Raw genomic sequence first — 21,033 nt, 5'->3', positions numbered from 1 at the left:
AAAGCAAATAATGGTGAAAATACCGAAGTTACTCAACTTCATATGCTCCAGCAATCCTTAAAACTTCATCCAATGCAGGTTTGCTGTATTGCAGAGCCGAGTTCCGCACACTATCATGAGGAATACATAGTATAATGATATTTCAGATCGTTCTGTCAGTATAAACAATCTGTTGACCATCATGTTCGCATACGAAATTACAATACCTTGAAACACCATGCAGATCAGCCACGCACTCTGAATGTCTGACCAGTTTTCCTTTTGGGCTGAGGAATTTGCTTTAAAATAGGCAGATAATTGCTTAACCAGTTTGGAATATTTTTCCGTAGTGAATGTCCTTTTGTTGAAAGAGCTTCTTCAGCAGATCCACTTGTCAGCACAGAACAATGGCAGGAAATACACCAGTTTCTGGTAGTGGTCCCTTACCAGGTGCACCTAAGAATGTTGATCAAGGTGGCGCAGGTACGTGTGCCATAGTTCCCATGTTCTGTCGAAAGCGGGAAACGCTGGTACATTTGATTTTTGCCCAGTGACGTAGCGCTGTGTGTTGTCGGCAGTTTTAATAAATCGCGTTATTATTCCGAGGCGTCTTGTTGTTATTCCATCAACTGCCGCCGTTGGATTGTCAGTATAAGCCCCGTGAGGACTGCCATTGTCATTGTGATCGACTTTACGATTCTTTGAATCCTCGTTCCCAAATACAAATAACTGGCTAGCGGCAACGTTAAATGTACTTATTGAAACGGCTGTTACACTAATACACACGTTTATTAACATAAAACACAAAGTAGTAATTGTGTACAGTCATACTGTAATATAAGCGAACGCAGCAAAATAAGAATAACTGACTACAAAACTGGAAGACCTGTTGCTCCTACACATGCACAGAAATTATATAAATAACATTAAAATGTAGGAAAGTTCAAATATGACAGGCGAAAAGGGAGAAATCGATAGGGTGTCCTTGTATATATCGCCCATACGTGCTGAATGTCTACGGATGGCAAGTACAAAAACTGTGAATATACGCTAATGAAAGAGCTCGAAAAAGTGGATTAGCAACGTAGAACATAACAAGCAGTCTACTCCATGAACCCCTGGAATAACTTAGAGACGTACACAAAATATAGAGTGGAAGAAGGAACAACTCTCTACGGAAGATAACAACATACAGGGAGTTTTTCAAAATTCTCATGAAAAATTCTACCCAAGTGTAAATGGGGCCAAGCAAATAATGATTTTCAAAAGAACACAGTTCCGGAATGAAAACGTATTCCAGTGTCCCCAGTCTTAGGACTAGAAGGAAGCTATTAATTTTCAGTGACTAGGATAAGTTCTACATTTATATCCAACTAACTGCTGTGGTGGTAACAGCTCAGTCTAACCAAACGGTTGGTTATAATTAACTCTCTGCAATGCCCAGCGTTGCCCGCGATGTTTAATACCTGCCACCAAAGTGATTGGCCATGTGCCTAGTTCATACATATTACACATAGCGAATCAAAGCCACTTGGGAAATTGCAATGGCTTTAAATCAAATGGCGTAATTAATCACCCCCCCCTTGTATGAAACATGGACCATGCCGTTGGTGGGGAGGCTTCCTGCCTCAGCGGTACTCCATAGCCGTACCGTAGGTGCAACCACAACGGAGGGGTATTTGTTGACAAACCAAATAAACGTATGGTTCCTGAAGAGAGGCAGCAGCCTTTTCAGTAGTTGCAGTCTGGGTGATTGACCGATATGACCTTGTAACAACTAGCAAAACGACCTTGCTTTGTTGGTTCTGCGAACGGCTGAAAGCAAGAGGAAACCACAGCCGCAATTTTTCCCGGCGGGATTCAAGCTCTACTATATGACTAAATAATGATGGCATCCTCTTGGGTAAAATATTCCGGGCTGGGACTACCCAGGAGGATATCGTTATCAGGAGAAACAAAACTGGCATTCTATGTCTCGGAGCGTGGAATGTCAGATACCTTAATCGGGCAGCTAGGTACGAAACTTTAAAACTGGAAATGGATGGGATAAAGTTAGATATAGTGGGAATTAGTGAGTTCGGTGGCATGAGGGAAAGACTTCTGGTCAGGTGAATACAGGGCTGTAAATACAAAAGCAAAGAGGGGTAATGCAGGAGTAGGTTTGATAAGGAATAAAAAAAATTGGAAAGTAGATGAGCTACTACGAACAGCATTGTATTATTATAGCAAAGATAAACACGAAACCCACACCCACCGCAGAAATACAAGTTTATATTCCAACTAGCTCCGCAGATGAGGAGGCGATTGAGGAAATATATATAGGATATTATTCAGATAGTTAAGAGATACGAAAATTTAAGAGTCATGGGAGACTGGAATTAGATGGTAGGAAAAGGAAGAGAAGAAAAAGTAGTAGGTGAATATAGACTGGGGGAAAGAAATGAAAGAGGAAGCTGCCTGGTAGAATTTTGCACAGAGCATAATTTAATCATCGCTAACACTTGATTTCAGAATCATAAAGGAGGTTGTATACATGGAAGAGACCTGGAGACACTGGAAGGTTTCAGATTGATTATGTAGTGGCGTAGCAAGACAGCCACGCCACTCGGAAGTAGCCGAAAGGCACGCGTTAAGCTCACGCAGGCTGGCGTGAGGTCTGAAACAGGATACGTAATGAATGCTATAAAGAAAAGTACGTAGCTGCTGGAATACTTAACTTTAATCCACAATTGGTGAACATTGGTCTTGTTACTGTACATGCTTCATTAGATACATAGCAAAGGATAAATGGCGCCTTGCTAGGTCGTAGCAATTGACTTAACTGAAGGCTATGCAAACTATCGTCTCGGCAATTGAGAGCGTAATTCTCAGTGAACCTTTCCTAGCAACGTCGGCTGTACGACTGGGGCGAGTGCCAGGACGTCTCTCTAGACCTGCCGTGTGGCGGCGCTCGGTCTGCAATTACTGACAGTGGCGACACGCGGGTCCGTTGTATACTAGCGGACCGCGGCCGATTTAAAAGCTACCACCTAGCAAGTGTGGTGTCTGGCGGTGACACCACATTCCTCCCCCGCAAATCGGCGTACGGTTGTGTTATAAGGCTTCCGCCCGCCGTGGGGAGGACCCCATGTTGACGTATGCGACGAGGTGGGGAACCTAACAACAGGCGAGGCTGTGCCACCCGCACCCTGCCATTCGGTCCGAGGGGAGCTAGGAAACGCCTGAAAACCTAGTCCAGGGTGCACGCCATCATGCGGTGTATGCGCCCTTAAAGAGACAGGAGGGGCTGAAGATTCGACCTCTATCGCGTCGGGATACCCGACGGGCGAAGACGACATCTGGTCCGGAGCGGGCAAGAGGTCCATGTCGGAGGACAGCTGGTCACGGGAAGCGATCGGCGGCGCGTGACCCAGGGAGGCGCCCGGCGGCTGCAGCGACGCGTCCACTGCGGGCGGCGCCGGAGGAAGAACAGGCGGCGGCGGCGGCGCGTCGCCATGGGGCAAAATGGAAGGCAGCGTCGGTAACACCTGGGGATGAGGCGAGCCAGTAGATGGGTCCCCAGGGCGCTGACCGGACGGCACCGTCGCTGAAAGCAGACGGAGAGCGGCAGAACCCGTGCGACGACAGAGGCGCAGCTGATTGAGATGCCGACGCACCTCACCAGATGCCCCCAAAACCAAATACATAGCGCGGCCGAGGCAGCGAAGAATGCGCCCTGCGAGCCAACGCTGTGAACCGCGATAGTTGCGATAATAGACAACGTCGCCTGGAGCAAAAGCAGGTGGCTGCTGCTGCACATGAGGAACCTGATGTGGCGGATGCAACAAAGACATCAAGGTTCGACGAGGACGACCGTGAAGCAACTCAGCCGGCGAGCGACCATCTCGGGGCTGAGAGCGATACGAAGACAAAAAGAGCAACAACGCGCCCTCCCGAGAATGCGACTCTTTCAACTTCAACATCTGTGACTTGAAAGTCCGGACCAATCGTTCAGCGGCACCGTTTGACTGAGGCGAAAACGGCGCGGAATACCATTGGCCTTGCAGAATGACTGAAATTCTGCGGACATGAATTGTGGGCCATTGTCGGAAACTATAGTCTGTGGAAGACCTTCAATGCAAAAGATAGCAGATAACGCTTGGATGGTGGCAGAAGACGTCGTGGAAGACATCCTGACAACAAAAGGAAAATTACTGAATGAATCGACAACAACCAACCATCGAGCATTCCAGAATGGACCAGCAAAATCGATGTGTAAGCGTTGCCAAGGGGAAGTGGTTTTTGGCCATGCAAAGAATTTCCGCGGTGGTGCGGATTGTTGTTCAGCACACACCATGCAAGAAGAGCACATATTCGTAATCGCAGCATCGATTCCGAACCAAGTACAGTGCTGACGAGCAAGTTGTTTCGTTCGCACTATACCCCAATGTCCTTGGTGGAGAAGCCGTAAGACAGAGGACTGTAACGAACGTGGGACCACGACCGGGGACTGATCATTATCAGAACGCAACAGCAAAACACCACGTCGAACAAAAAGTCTCTCCTTGTGAGCAAAAAATCGGCGAACCAACGGATCCTCGATCCGTGACTTTGACAAGGGCCATTGCGTAGCAACAAAATGCAAAACGGTAGCAAGGACAGGGTCAGCAGCTGTGGCTGTAGCTACACGACGAAAATCAGTCGGAAACGATTCGACCACGTCATCGGTTTCCGAATCAATGAACATGCAAGCAAGTTCAGAAGAATCGAATGCTCTATCCTCAGCAACAGGCAAACGGGACAACGCATCGGCGTTTCCGTGCTTAGCAGTGGACCGATACAAGATATCGTAGCGGTACTGCGAGAGGAAAACAGACCAGCGAATGAATTTCTGCGCTGTACGTGGAGGTACAGGCTTGTTCGGATGAAAAAGCGATGTCAAAGGTTTGTGGTCGGTGATGATGGTAAAATGACGACCATACAAGAAATCGTGAAATTTTGTAACACCAAACACGAGAGCCAAAGCTTCTTTCTCGATCTGCGAGTAATTTCGTTGCGCAGACGAGAGCAATTTGGACGCAAAGGCAAGAGGGCGATCATGCAACCCATCTTTGTGCGCAAGCACTGCACTGATCCCGAAATCTGATGCATCTACCATCAACAAAAGGGGTTTCTGGGGATCGAATGGCGTAAGGCAAGTATGAGAAAGCAACGCCGATTTCAACTGGCGAAAGGCGCGTTCGCATTCCGTCGTCCAGAGGAACAGAACACCTTTACGGCGTAAGCGATGAAGCAGAGCTGAAATGGAAGAGGCATTGGGAATATATCGGTTGTAATAATTAATTTTACCCAGCACACTCTGTAGCTGCTTCAAATTCTGCGGCGAAGGCAAGTCTTGTATGGCATGGAGGTACTCTGGACTCGGATGTATGCCTTGGGCATTGATTACATGTCCCAAATATGGTAAGTCACGAACAAAAAACACATTTGTCCTTCCGCAAGCGAAGACCATTTTGTCGCAAGACTTGAAATAATGTTAGGAGGTTGGCTAAATGTTCTTCTTCTGTCTTTCCGGAGATCACAATATCGTCCAGATAGTTTGCTGCAGTAGGGACCGACGCACAAACAGTTTGCAGATACTGCTGAAACAATGCAGGGGCGGATGCACACCCGAATGGCAGTCTTTTGAATCGATACAAACCAAGATACGTGTTAACCACCAAGACACACTGGGAGTCTTCGTCCACCGGTATTTGCAAGTACGCACCTGCTAGGTCCAACTTAAAAAAATATTTACCCGGGCACAGTTTGTCAAAAAGATCTTCCGGGCGGGTTAAAGGAAAAGTGGCAATCACAAGTTGTGGATTCACTGTTGCCTTGAAGTCCACGCAAAGTCTCAATTTTCCGGAAGGTTTTGGCAAAATTACTAAGGGCGATGCCCAGAGAGAAGCCTGCACACGTTCAATCACACCTTGTGATTCTAAATCGTTTAATGTTCTTGCGACCTCATCACGCAATAGGTGGGGAACATTGCGCGCTCTGAAAAATTTCGGTTGCGCGTTTACTTTCAGTTCTAAATGTGCTTGATAGTTCTTAGCGCAACCAAGGCCCGGTGCAAAAATGTCTGCAAATTCTTCACATAGACGAGAAACACTGGCTGAAGGCACAGTCTGGTTCACTGATAGGACCTGATTGACTATAGACAAGTTAAACAACTGAAATAAGTCTAAGCCAAACAAGTTCACTGCAGCAGAAGAACGAAGTACGCAAAATGACACAAGTTTTGTTTGTCCCTTGTATGTTGCAAGAAGGCTGCACTGTCCTAACACAGGGATAAGCTGTCCTGAATAACTACGTAACTTAACATTTGCGGCACGCAACGGGGGTGTGCCCAGTTGTTTGTACGTGTCTTTATTGAGCAATGAAACTGCAGCTCCGGTAACGAGCTGGAATGGGATCACGTTGCCATTAATGTCCAAGTCTACAAAAAGTTTATTGTCCTGCTGACGACAAGAGCGACTGTTTTGTGCAACGTGAACAGACACTGGTACAGAATCACGTGCGACTAGACGTGATTTCCGTCGCTGTCGACGCACACTTTTTGTGGGACGAACACAGTCACTGTTAGAAGAAGTGGCACTGGGCGGAGTGGAATTAACTACATGAATGTCCATGGGCGAAGGTTCACGAGCCTGAGTATTCTTGGTTCGATCCCAGCGCGAAGCAAAGGGCCTGGAATGGTTTTGAGTGTCCGTTCTGAGCTTTTTCTGGCAAACACTTTGAACATGTCCTTTTTTATTACAGAAAAAGCAAATAGCTTGGCGTGACGGGCAATTCTCACGCGAATGTCTAGTAGCACACCGTGAGCATGACATTAGTACTGCATTTGCATGCTGGCGAGGGACACGTGGCTGCGCGGACGTGCGCGAGGGCTGTTTACAGTTCCGTGCAGCTCGCCCGGCGGGCCGGTTAATGTGACACACAGCTAGCGAAGTTTCAACTGATTCCTCAGCAAAGTCAAGTGTGTCTTGCCTATCCAATATGTCTATCACTTGTTGAAGGGAGGGATTGACGAGTTTCAAAATTTGCTCCCGTATACGAACATCAGAAACGTTCTGTGCAATTGCATCACGCACCATAGTATCGGAATAAGGGAGTCCACATTCACACTCAAAAGCACAATCCCTTGTAAGGCCTTGCAAAGTTGCAACCCACTCCCGATTAGTTTGACCGGCCGTACGTTTTGTACGAAAGAACGTATACCTTTTTGCAACTACATTGACTGATTCTTTGAAATATGCATCTAATGCAGACAAAATTTCTTCGTAGGACGGAGTTGCTACGTCGCGTCGGGGAAATAATTTCACTATCACACGGTACGTTTGCACCCCTACACACGACAATAAATGAGGCTGCCGCTCGTTACCTTGAATTCTGTAGGCGGCGAGATGAAATCCAAATTGGCGTGACCACTCCGTCTAGCTTTCCAGGGCCGCATCGAAGCGTCGAAAAGGTGGTGCAACTGCATGTTGTGGGTGCGGTACCTGTGAAGCGGCGGCTGCCGCATCGTTTTGCATTGCACATTGACCCTGGACGAGCTGTCCAAGGGCATCCAATAACGCCTGCGTCTGCTGATTCTGCAAGCGATAAAATTCTGACAGTACATCTGGAGATTGTGGCGAAGCCATGACAAGTATATTAGAGCAATACGACCGTTAAATCGTCGTCGCCAATTGTAGTAGCGTAGCAAGACAGCCACGCCACTCGGAAGTAGCCGAAAGGCACGCGTTAAGCTCACGCAGGCTGGCGTGAGGTCTGAAACAGGATACGTAATGAATGCTATAAAGAAAAGTACGTAGCTGCTGGAATACTTAACTTTAATCCACAATTGGTGAACATTGGTCTTGTTACTGTACATGCTTCATTAGATACATAGCAAAGGATAAATGGCGCCTTGCTAGGTCGTAGCAATTGACTTAACTGAAGGCTATGCAAACTATCGTCTCGGCAAATGAGAGCGTAATTCTCAGTGAACCTTTCCTAGCAACGTCGGCTGTACAACTGGGGCGAGTGCTAGTACGTCTCTCTAGACCTGCCGTGTGGCGGCGCTCGGTCTGCAATTACTGGCAGTGGCGACACGCGGGTCCGTCGTATACTAATGGACCGCGGCCGATTTAAAGGCTACCACCTAGCAAGTGTGGTGTCTGGCGGTGACACCACAGTTTACATTGGTTTGTAGATTGGTTTTTGCAAAGGGGAGCGTCAGTAGCGCAATAAATGGCACGAACAACAAAAGGAAGATGTTAGATTTGCCTTAAGTTTCCTATGGACTCTGAGAAGCATAAAACAGTGCGTTGCTGGACAGATTATGTACGATTCTCTTGTAACCTACAGATATTTACTAAAGAATCTCGTTTCCTTTTAACAACAAAACAACAGAAGACACGACCTTTCCATAAAGACATTGTATATCTACAAAAAAACGTGGAGTTTTGTTCACTACTAGTCAAATAAGTGAATATGGTGACAAGGAAACTTGAGTGGGATGCAATGCCTACATTATTTAACTTACTAAATAAGCCACCTCAACGGCACCTGAAGGCAAAACAACATCGGACGAGACAGTAAAACTCCAAAAGCAGTGAAAATTGTTTCTCGACACAGAAGAAACCAATTCCACAATTTATAGTTGCTACAGCCGAGACACAAACGACAAGAATCTTCAACGCATTGGCCTCTGAAGCAAACGTCATTACATATATAGAAATTAGGAAGCCGAGTGAACTGTGAACTGTGAATGTGCGAAATCATTAGACAACATTCAAAATTATTATGTGTCAAGGAAAGTGCCTATCACAATAAGTACAGACAACAATAGAAATACATGCTTCTGTTGCATGAAATATGAGTTTATATTCTCTTACTTTCAGCTTCTTTTTTCGTTCCCTTCGCCCCATATGGACGGGGTGGGGGGGTGAGGGCTGTCAGTGGATACAATTTGCCGGCCTTCAGCCACATGAAAGTAAAAATTTTAAAAACCTAGTATAAAAAATGGACATGGCGGTTGACAAAAATGAATTTTTGCACATTAAAAAGACATCGTCAGTTGCATCAGTATCAAAAAGAATCATCCGATTTTTAAAAAATCGTAACTATGATGTTATTTGAGATATGTGCGTGAATAACGTACTGTTGGAAAGGGGAAACTTGAGTTTTACATAGTAACAGCAGTGTGCGCCCACTTCAGTTCTAGTAAAAATGATGTCGGGACCACAGAAAGCGTTTTGAGTTCTACGTTCTGTGCAGTGCGGGTCAGTAATAACTGTTCTGCGTGACTTTCGTACTAGATATGGTGTGGATCCTGTAATGTTATGTGTCCCTCACTGCTTTTTTTTTCTTTAACTAATTTGTGCCTGATTTTATTCTGAGAAGCTCAGTAATGTATGTAAATACCATAAATGTAAATGTGATTCAAAAAGTACTTGAAGTGAAGTGAAGAACAGCTGAACAGCAAGAAACTCTTTAGCGCGCAATCCGCGCAACGATAGTATTAGAGAATCTTTGAGTATGGACTCTAAAAAAAAGACAATTGATTTTATTAAAAAAAAAGACTGTTAATCTGTATCTTGTGGAAAGAGGACATGTTGCTTGGCCGTCGCTCAGAACGTATTGTTACATTTAATGAAAATTGATATTCTAGTGATAAAACCGAGTGAAGTATGTGTAAGAGTTGCCAAACATTTATGTGTACAAATTTTTTGGAAGTGAAAAATAGAAATATCTTGTTTTTGAAAAAGTAGGTAAACTTCATTGTCGTTGCCGTCTATCAGTCGACAGAATTGTAAGTGTACAAAGTTCACTAAAATACAGGAAAAGAAATGCATTCTCTATGGTTTTCATTCAATAAGTAACAACCTCTCATAATTTCTTAATTACAGTAATTGGATTATGTTCTTGTACAATAGTATGGTGCTGAACTCCACTGACCAATTTTGATGTAGCAGGACGTGTAGTTTGAAGGAAGTTTGTGTGTCAAGCAATCTCCTTTTCTCACGAAAAGCAGATTGCTGTTTGATCTTACTTACTTACAACAGTGGTCCCTTAGGTATGAAAAGCTACGAAAACTTGGGCTCAAAGCTATCCGCAATACGGCCAAGTAACTAACAGAGTCGTATTTTAAACCTTAAAGAACAATAACTTCCTCCAAATTGCAATACGTCAACAACTGGTGCAGAAGCTGATCATTCAAGGAGGCAGCAACCAAAATTCAGGAACCAGTTACGACTTAAAGTAAAAATCTCAATCAAAAATCAGTCTCTCTCTCTCTCCAAACACATATATAAAATTTGATGTCATTATTATACAGAAAGGTCATTTTACAATCCTCTTACAGCACACAGCGTTAGACGATGGTATGAACAATGCCGAGAAACAGGTTATTTGTGTGAAGGCAAATCGCCGGGCCGTCCCCGAGTACCTGACACAGACTACGAACGCATCCGCTATAGTTTCACAAGGAGTCCGCAGAAATCCGTTCGGCGTGCAACTCGACAACTCAACATGTTGTAAGCCACCGTGTGAGCTCGAATCTCTCTTATCTTCCCATCATTGCCTATCTGCGAGATTTAATGGGAGAAAGTAGCATATTGGTTAATTCTTACGGAAACGTACGTTCTCGGAACTTGAACAGGAAACACACCGTGATGGACAACTCCGTTTTAGTGTCTGTCACCGGAGCTGGATGAACTTCTCGGCGACGCTATCGCGCTTACTAAATGCACCTGTGACGAAATGCCCTTTTCTTTTCTCGGATCTTATTTCCTCCATCAACACTCTATGATACGGGTCCCAGATCCTTCCCACCTCTTTTCTTTGACGTTACATCTGACTGTGTTGAGAGACAGTTGCTAGTGTCCTCGGTGCGCACGGCCTACAAGAGCTACTGACGGTAGCTAGCAATCACTGGACTCATTCAGGAATATCAAATAATTCGAAATATCCATCGGCTGCGAGTCGTGGTGGAGCGACCATAAAAGTCTACTCTTGGGATGAGCAGATAGGTGTGAGACAGAGAATCAGTACAAAAATCTAAGGAATGTAATTCACACACGATGGAGACTGTTCACAAAACTCTCATCTTTCCAATTCCTGAGTATTCTTCACTCTGAGATGGGCAGTAATATAAGCGTTTGACAGCACTAAGTCTTTAAGCTATTGAACAACTTCCGGTAGCGAGGAGAAAAGCACTGGCTGTGGTACATCTTAGTTTTTAATTACATTCAGTTTCTTGTTTTAGACAAGTTGCTTAAAAAATATACCCTCAGATAAAAAATAAATTAATCTAATATATTGTACGATGAAAGCTGATGCTCAGAGAATAAATGGGAAGGAATGTGTGGGTTTAACGCCCCTTTGATGTTGAGGTTACTAGATAAAGGACAGCCTCTAACCGGACAATTTCGGAGTAGGAAATAGGAAGTGGCGCGAAGGGACATCTTGTAAGGTTATCTCTTAGAAATATAATGTGCTCGGTACTACTGACTTATTTATTCCAATCTGATTACAAAGCTGCCGATAACTGCTGGAAATGGCGCACGGGGAGTAGCAGAAACCCGCAATATGGAGAACGAGACACCCACAAAATTATACAAACATTTATAGCTAACGACTGCTACGAGATAGAGCAGACGCACCATGATTTAAAGCTCTGTCGTACATATTTATGAAACCGACATAACGTATTACATTGCTGCAATAGGTTCCGCGTTGCTTTAAATGTTGTTAATGGTAACAGTGCTGACCTGGTTGCCAGAAAAAGCACTAGCTGCTAACGCTAACATCGTTTCTCTCTTTACGTGCGATAGCTGAAGGTATCTACGTCTTCCGCTCTGTTCATGTTGTTGCTGTCGCATCTTATACAGCAGTTTTAAAGTATAAAATGCGAAAACGGGAGCCTAGAGCAACACTTAAGCAGCAGGCCATAATCTGAACATTTGCTAAATATCCAAATTGTGCGCTCAAGACGAAAGTGATACGTCAGGGCTGGATGGAGGTTTCTGCACAGGCTCGGAACCAAACTTCTCCTCCCTACTAGGTAGTGTTAGTTGTGAATCCTTCAATACCTCCCAGCTGTCGTCTGGAAACTGCGGAGGGAATTACGCAGCGTGGACGATCGGCACAGAGTTGCAAGCAATAGGCCCTTTCTCACTCCAATACTCACACTTCACATATTATAGTGTGATGCGATATACCAAATGTGGGCCATAGATGACTGTAAACCTGTTATCTTTCCAATGAATAACATTTCTGCACATATGTAAACCATTTGCTACGTTGCGCTCAACGTTCATCAGATCTCAGGAAGCCTGGCTAAAGGAGTGCTTGCAGGGGGTGGTGCAAACTAGAGGTCACTCACCGACGTTTTAATTACGCGGAAATGGGTCCATTGACTGATATGTCATATACCTCCAATTAAAAACATTAAAATCAACTCGATGGACATCTCAGGACTATACAAATTGACTTAACTAAGACAGTAATAACCACCCAATTTTAGGCAAGTCGATACTAAAAGTATGCTGGTAAGCATTAGAAAAGCTTAGTAGCGATGATAACTGAATCAGGATAAGAATCTGTGACCAGAACTATTCAACAATTCTTAACAGCATGCACTCATTAATTTTGTGTGTATTCTGTTTGGTACATGTCATGTGTGCAATTATATCTTATTAACATTCATGCATTATGTTGTCTGGAAAGAATTGGTTATTACGTGTGCTTCGCAGGCATGAGATCCCAGTAACACTGCAACAGACCAGCACTATGAGAATTAATTTTCTACTGTTCCAGACTGGAATTATACGTCCGCGTCGAACTGTTTGTCTGTAAAGCGGATGGTGAAACATCCATGTACATTTGAAAGCGTTACACACAAACTAGTTCAAAAATGGCTCTGAGCACTATGGGACTTAACTGCTGAGGTCAGCAGTCCCCTAGAACTTAGAACTACTTAAACCTAACTAACCTAAGGACATCACACACATACATGCCCGAGGCAGGATTCGAACCCGCGACCGTAGCGGTCGCGACTGTAGCGCCTAGAACCGCTCGGCCACCCTGGCCGGCCACAAACTAGTCAATAGAGAGCTGTCTCAAGAACGGATCTAAGTTTTTTCCAAAAAGTTTATGCTGATGACAGGGGTGTAAATGTTTTACAGCGTATAAAATTTCTGAAATAAATTTATTGCTGTTATTGTGACATGATTGTATAATTTATTCATTCACTATAAAAGCCGCCTACTGTTTGTAAAAATTTCAAAAAACGTCTAAATATTGGTATCTGGATCTTCGGTTGGACGAACTTCCCTCATATAACGTGAACTTCTTTAGCTGCGAGCATCCTATTGAACAAAACAGCACTTATCATTCTCTAACCTTCACTAAACGCCTTACTGTCAGAAGTCACAAAAACATTAACTGAATTTGGTCCTGTGTTCTGTCACAAAGAAAGCGCATAATGGAAATTTAAGTACTCTACTTTATATCGACCGATAAGGAAATGAACTTCACTAAATGCTTACAAAGTATCTTTCTCTTACAGGATAAACCAGGTTAATGACCACATGAGGCGCAATGGTGTGATGGTATGCACATTCTGGAAAAGTTTAAGCGATTAAGTTGATTCCAAACCGACATTTATTGTAAAAAATGGAGCGTAGTCCTCAGTTTCACTAAACATTTAACATGTATAAAATCTTGACACTATGGTTGCGTAAGGGAAAACTGTCATTATATTAATCATCATTTTTCAGTGAGAATTAGGTAAACTAAGGGACGCAACATGGACTCTCATGTGCTCACATGCAAATATGCAAACATTCAAAGAATAATCGAAGGCAGAATTCATCACTTTGTAGTAAAGACTGAGTCGTCAAAACTGGCTTGCGACTCGCAGCGAAAGAAAGCGCAAGACTTAATCGTGGTCACGTTGCATGTGGTGAATCGTGACCGGTTAAAGAAAAAAGTCTGCCCTATCTGAATCTAGTGAAGCGACAGCAAACTTATCGCTCGCGTGAACCCCGTAATGCTTCTGACTTTAAAGACTACAGAAAGTTCCTAATACGAAAGCCGGAAATATTTTCCATCCAAAATCACCTTCCACGAGCGCACAGAGGTGGCAAGCCATGCCCACCAGAACCCAGCAAGGCCACGGTTAGTATCAAATCCGACCTGACTCGAGTCCGACAGCCGGCCGCTGTGATCCAGCGGTTTTATGCGCTTTAGTGCGGAGCCGCGCTGCTGCTGCGGTCGCAGGTTCGGATCCTGTCTCGGGCATGGATATGTGTGATGTCCTTAGGTTAGTTAGGTTTAAGTAGTTCTGAGTCTAGGGGGCTGATGACCTCAGATGTTAAGTCCCATAGTGCTCAGCGCCATTTGAACCATTTTCGAGTCCGACAGAAAGGAACCTGAAGGGGTCGAACTGATCCTTCGGCATGACGAAGTTTTCAGAGCTACCAGGCGTCTCCTCCAGTCAGAAGATAGGAGATACAGTAACTACTCCCTTTGCTCAAAAATTTCCATCGGTTCACGGTATAAAATTTGAAGAAGCGCTTGCCTTGCTTGTGGGTGTGAGGTAACAAATCGCGAGGCCGCGCACTATGGACGTCTAGGCAGATAAACGTCCCGCCAGATTGGCGCCCAAAGCCAGCTACGGAAACCTAAACTCAGTGGCCGTTCCCAGGCACTGCTACACTGCTGAACCAAGCAAGTCCAGCGGTATTTACCAATGTGCATGCGTTTGCAATTGGACTCACATTTATACGATCTAGCAACCATTCATCTTGAGGAAATGTGCTCAAAGTTGCTGTGGATGCTGAATATCAAACGTAATAAAAATGACGATAAAAATCTATCATTTTGACTGCCAGTGTGGATCCTCCTGACATGATATAAGTACGAGAAAACACTGTGCAGAACACTATAGGTCGTATTGAAGGTGGATTGATTGCCGCCTGTCAACTGAATAAAATGTAGTTAATATTCCCTAATGAATCGCATCTATGCTTCAGTTCGAAAGTTAAGGTATCTTCGAGGCCCACGAAAAAACTTGAGTTACAGCTAAATTGCGCAGAACCAGACGGAGACATATGACTTGCTTGCCACGACAGTACGAAGCCACTTATTGCGTCCACAACAGTCCTTGTGATGCCGACTGCATGTGGCTTGCATTTGGTGCACAGCAGTGGAGTCGTCAGAACACAGCAAAGCACTATGGACACGTTTGGATGAGGTCACTTCTAACAAAATTACGGAAAGATCAAATGCCGGCCACATTCAGCGCGGTATGGGCCGAGAGTTAAATTCGACCTTCCTCTTCTTTCGACCATGTTCTACAGTCGAATTCCTGGCTCTTTATCTCGGTTTAAGTACCCAAAGACTTCCGACCTGCAGTGCATAGGGACCTCTCGGCAGCCTCTGGTCACGCAACTCCTGCAAGATTGTGTATCCAGTTCTAGATGTTGTTCTGTATGCTCGTCAACCGCAAGGTGCGTCACCTTCTCACAAAGGCACCGCGTAGATCGGCAAATATGGTAGCTTCTCCACCATGACTGTCTGCAGGTGCAAGTACATAGTCGCGAACGAGTTGCAATGTAGCCTTGAGAGGCGCTGACTCTGCCTCGTGGTCTAGTGCGCTGCTGGGACGAGCTACAGCATTCTCAATACTGTGGAAAAAGGAATACTACTAATCTCATCAGCGGCAGTTTCGTGTTAAAAAACAGGTACGCTATTGCATGTTTCCTGCTGGCACTACGACAGCTGCCATCTGTAGCAACGACATATGTACCTTGTCCATGGAATACTTAAGGCTGGTTTCCATCTGTTAGTTGATAACGCCCAGTCACAAAAGGCCGATGGGGTGGACGAACAACTGCATACTGAGGACTTCGTGCCCAACTGGTGCCCTGAACTTGCATCCAGTAACACTTGCATTGGACGCTCTTGGTCGAAAGATTTTAGCCCTAAAATCATCACCATGGATCGTTGTTGTCCTCCAGAGGAGTTTGTCCATCAATCAGATTCCTTACATCAAGTCCTGCTGGACAGGCTGACCCACAGTAAGGGCATTCTATTTGTACCTTTGATTGCCAAGTGAGGAACTCCTGCCCCATAATGACGTTCTGTTAAGGCATCTGGACATGAGTGCATTATCCAGACATGATGGATGTTAAACGCTACTAAGCAGAAGATGACAAATTTCTATAGCCAGTACGCTTACGTCAGTAGAGGAAATATATTACTTCAGCTATAATAAGCTAGTTTTCTGAGAGGATTTTGATGGAGTCCGAAAATTTATCTGTACTTGATTTTGATTTGAATCTGCATTTTAGTGGTAGTGACTTCGAAAGCACGCTGTGGAACCATTTGCTAGTAACCTTTTCCCGAACGCTTTTAATCAGAAACATCGGACCAGAACTCTAGCAGAAAGCCATATACGCTGTATTGTACTGTGAAGAAGGATACATCCTATTCAGCATGAGTCAAGAACACAGTCTTCTTGGAACACTGCGCCTGTAGCTGTTAGTCTCTGCTACAAGCTACGCTGCATTCTGTACAGAATTAGTAGTAGCAGTAGTAGGAGTAATAGTTTTATTCATTTGTGTATCACTTTAAAATGGAAATTGGACATTTCATGGTATTACAACTAAAGAACAACAGAACTAGTATAACTTATTTATAAAGGCAACTACTTACCTACAGGTCTAGTTTGGAAAGACTGGGACAGGTAGTCGCCTTGGCCTTGTGAGTGTGTGGGTTTTATTTTGTCAAGTTGTGCAATGGACTGATCCAACAAGTACCCTTTGGCTCCTGCAAGAAACAATTTCCACCTCACACTACTGCAGAAGTCAGACAGATGCTCCTAACATACCAACAAAAACTGCTTGAAAAACATTCAGCAACAATTAATATCTTCTGGAGTCGTCCGCTGTAAGGAAAAGACACAAAAATATTATATATTCTTACGTAACTAGTGGAATACTTGGGTACTGGAGTATTGTCAGTTAGTGTAAGAAAAAAATTAAACCAACGAAAAATATTATTTGTTGCAAAAAATTCTGAGAAATCAAGTGAAACTTTTTCTTATAAAATAATAAATTTCCGGGTTCTTTTTGGAACAGTAGGTTGCCTCTTATAGTTAGGATTGCTATTATTTTACAAAGTATGGAAAGGTTCTTTTCTCCCTTTTCTTTAAGAATGTTATTTACTCGGCAGGACAGATCATTACATTGAACTCCACTGCTATTTTGATTGCTATTCTTATGACCCTTTTCTGTTGTATGAAACTGTGTTCGTATTTTGTCCATTTACTCCCCAGAAAAGAATGTCACAGTTGAAAATTGAGTGTACAAATGAACAGTATACAACTAAAGACACTGGCTGATGCGCATTGACGGCACGATTCTTAAGCCATAGCACGCTGATGATACTCTGTTTGCAAGTAACTTCGCGTGTTCACACGACTTCAGCTGAGATTCAATATTTAGTTCTAGAAATTTTAATTATGTTACTCAGTCTATAGAAGATCCATCTACATTTAATTTAACATTGTTATTTTCCCTCTTCAGAATGAATTTTATGGTATATGTGTTCTTTATATTCAGTGTCACTTTTTCGCATATTTGACCATAGTTAACGTTCTTGAGTGTTTTATTTGCGTTCTTTGCAAGGAGTTCTCTTGTACTCTCAATGACTATAACATTTCTGTCCTCAGCAAAGAGAATTTTTCCTCATGACTAACATTATTGTGAAAGTTATTGATGTATACCAGGAACAGGATTGAACTTAATATACTACCTCGATAATCTCCTACATAAATGTATTTTGGTTTTCTCTAAAAGTTTAGCCTATGTGATGTTTGTGTTATCTCTATTCTTTGGACATTTTCTGTTAGCTATGACCAGAATCAGTTATTAACTACCCCTCTCGTTCCTAAAGATTTTGACTTATTTAGTAAAACCATATGGTCAACAGCATCAAAACTTAGGGAGTTATAAGAATATGCCTGGGGCAAAGTCAGCTTTGTCAAGAACATCAAATACTATTTCGGTGACTCCCACTATCGCTGATTCCGTACATCTACCACTTCTGAAACCAAACAGCGACTCGCTTTGAAGGTTGTATTTATTCAATTAATTTATGAGTTTATGTTTCATAACTGATTCTATTATTTTTGAGAACGATGACTTCGAAAAATGAGCTGATACCTTTTAATGTCTTCTGCATTACATTTCTTTAGCATCTGATGCCTGTTTTAAATATTGTCGAAATTTCCCTGTTGTGAAAGACTCGTTTACTACATTTGTTAAGGGAGCTTGTTTACTCTATATGCTTTGTTTCAGGACACATATTGGCATTTCATCTAAATCTATGAACATTTTACTTTCTAGGTTTTGCGTAGTAACACTAACTTCATGCTCTATGATTAGTAATGACTTCATTGTACTTAATGAAAAATCATTCACAAATGTTATATTTTTTGGAAATTTTTATTGTAATTTCTCTGCAGTACTTGAAAAATGTCATTCACATAGTTTGCTCGGTTCTATGGATCATTTATTACTTTATCCTACTCCATTATCAACATGTTTTTATACTTTTGCTTGCTTCTCCATATTTCCTGTTCAATGACATCCCAGACTGCTTTGTGTTCATTTTCTGCATTGTATGTTACTTTGCTATTAAATGTCTTTTTTGCAACAACGAGCACCTTCCTATAATTCTTTTCGTACCTATGATAGAAATTTAAAAACGCTGAGTCATTCTGACACTTTTTTATAGAACTAAGGTAATGGTTTGAGAGGACTTCCTAATACCGGCTGTTGTCCTTTTTTTTTTTTTTTTTTTTTGAGACAATGCAATTGACGTGGCATCTTTTGGAAATGTCTTTTCAAAGTGCTGTTTAAATAATGTTGACAATATAGAAAACTTAAGATTACATTTATTTCTGTCTACACTTCATCCCATCTTTCGTTTGATGGTTCTCTTGAGAAGTCTTGTATTTTCATTTCTGACAAATACCTTATGTGGATCTGCAGCCTAGGCAGTTTTTCATACCTGATACTACTGTTATTATTTTACAGAAATGTTCTAAGAGTCCAATACCCTTTACAGCTGCACTACATTGCACTTTACCCCGTTCATATTTGAGGCCATATGGTCAATTACCAATGCAGTCATTGTTGTTACCCTTGTTGCACCTCTGATCTGGACATAAAAAGAAAACCTCCTTTTGTCAATCACATCACTTTTCCCTAAATCATGAAGCGTAAGTGTAACAATGTCTTGCTGTCTATGCAGTGGTACAATAACATGATCTGTAGATGTAGCAACAACAACAGTCATAAGCTACGTACTGTTTGTTAAAATTGGAAAAATATGAATTCTTTTTTGCGTTAACCAAGTGAAAAATAGTATTTAAACAAAGTAGATTAGATTGGTATATGGCTGTAGACGCATTGGGAAGGGAAGAGCTGGCGAAAGTTAGTTAGTTACTTTCATGTTCCATGGGTCATTTTGCAAGATAAATCGTCATGATGTGCAACGAGTCATTTTACATTCATATTGCAAATTAGTTGTTTTTTGCAATTTAAATTCTCATCAACATGGGCACCTAAGAATTTTGAAGTTTCCAACCTAAGTATTATTTGATCAACATGTGTTACACTTATCACTGGTGCAGTACCCCTAGAGGTGCAGAACTGAGTATGATGTGTCTTTGTGAAATTCAGAGTGAGACTATTCTCAGAAAACCCAGCCAATGATACGTATGAGACCTTTGTTCACCATATCTTCCATTTCTGTATGTGTACGTGATTTCTCCCCAGTCAGAATGATGCCCCTGGATTCTGTTGGTTGCGCACCACTGTGAATTCGCCAGCCTTTTCGAAAGAGTATGGACACCAGACAGATTTCACTGACGAATGTGTAAGTGCAGCAGCTAAAGGTTCCTTGATAAGTCTAACAACAGAACTATTGACAAATTGTATGATAACAGGTATAAACAATGTTTTTGACGCCTTCTGGTAGAAACGAAGACACACGTCGAAGAATGGAATTGTGAGAGCAAGAAGCTTTGATACAAGAAAAGTTCTAAATATGCATGTTTTGACAACATGTGTCATTCTTAAATTTATTTCAGGGATAAAGGTAGGTTACAAGTAGATAAGCAAAATTATGAATAAATATCATGGAGCATGTAGAGGAATGGAAATAGTTCCTACAGTAGACATTTTTCAGCAATATTGAGTATAAAGAGGCGTTAGATACTGTTAGATACATTCTGTTCTTGGTAGAAGAAGACACCCAAGTTTTCCAAGGTTGTCATTAACAGCCAGCCACATCATGTGCCCATCACTAAGTTACAGCATGTAGGAATGGAAAAGGAGAAGGGGGATAAGTCTCAGCAGAAAATCAAACTTGGACTGCAAGAGTTGCCACATGACATCATAGTGAAAGACAAACAGACTGATTAGTTTCAAGAATGTTTCGTAAAGGCGTTACGCAAAACTGCATTGCATTATGTCTCATAAAAAGCGAAAAAATATACGATCTCTACATTACACACCATATGATCAAAAGTGTCCAGATACCCTTATGTGATGCGGAACTGACCACTAAACGTCACGACAGGACGGCCCGCCAGTGTAAAAGGAGGTGGCTAATCTTGCGTAATCAGTACAGAAGCAGTAACAGCAGTGTGTGTCGGTCAGGAGAACTTACATGAATGTGTGGTGTCTGAATACCATGCATTCATATAACTGATTCGGCTCGATGGGCAATGCATCCACAACCTTCTGTCTGGATGCACAATATCGTTCGGCCTCAAGCGGGAATCTAAAATTAGTGTGCAGGAGCACATGGACAGGGAATGCGAATACGTGGCGCCAGGTGGGAGTATGGGTCGGCCGGGGAGCGTGCCGAGATAGTCCGTGCATTTGCGATAAACACTCTGTCCGGATGGCGCAGTGGTAATTCAGCTGCCTAAAAAGCAGGTAATCCCGGGTTCGAGTCCTAGTC

The sequence above is a fragment of the Schistocerca americana genome, chromosome 1, assembly GCF_021461395.2.
Source record: "Schistocerca americana isolate TAMUIC-IGC-003095 chromosome 1, iqSchAmer2.1, whole genome shotgun sequence".
In the NCBI taxonomy this organism is placed as follows: Eukaryota; Metazoa; Arthropoda; class Insecta; order Orthoptera; family Acrididae; genus Schistocerca; species Schistocerca americana.
The sequence above is the reverse complement of the archived record's forward strand: the minus strand, read 5'-3'. Positions refer to the sequence as shown.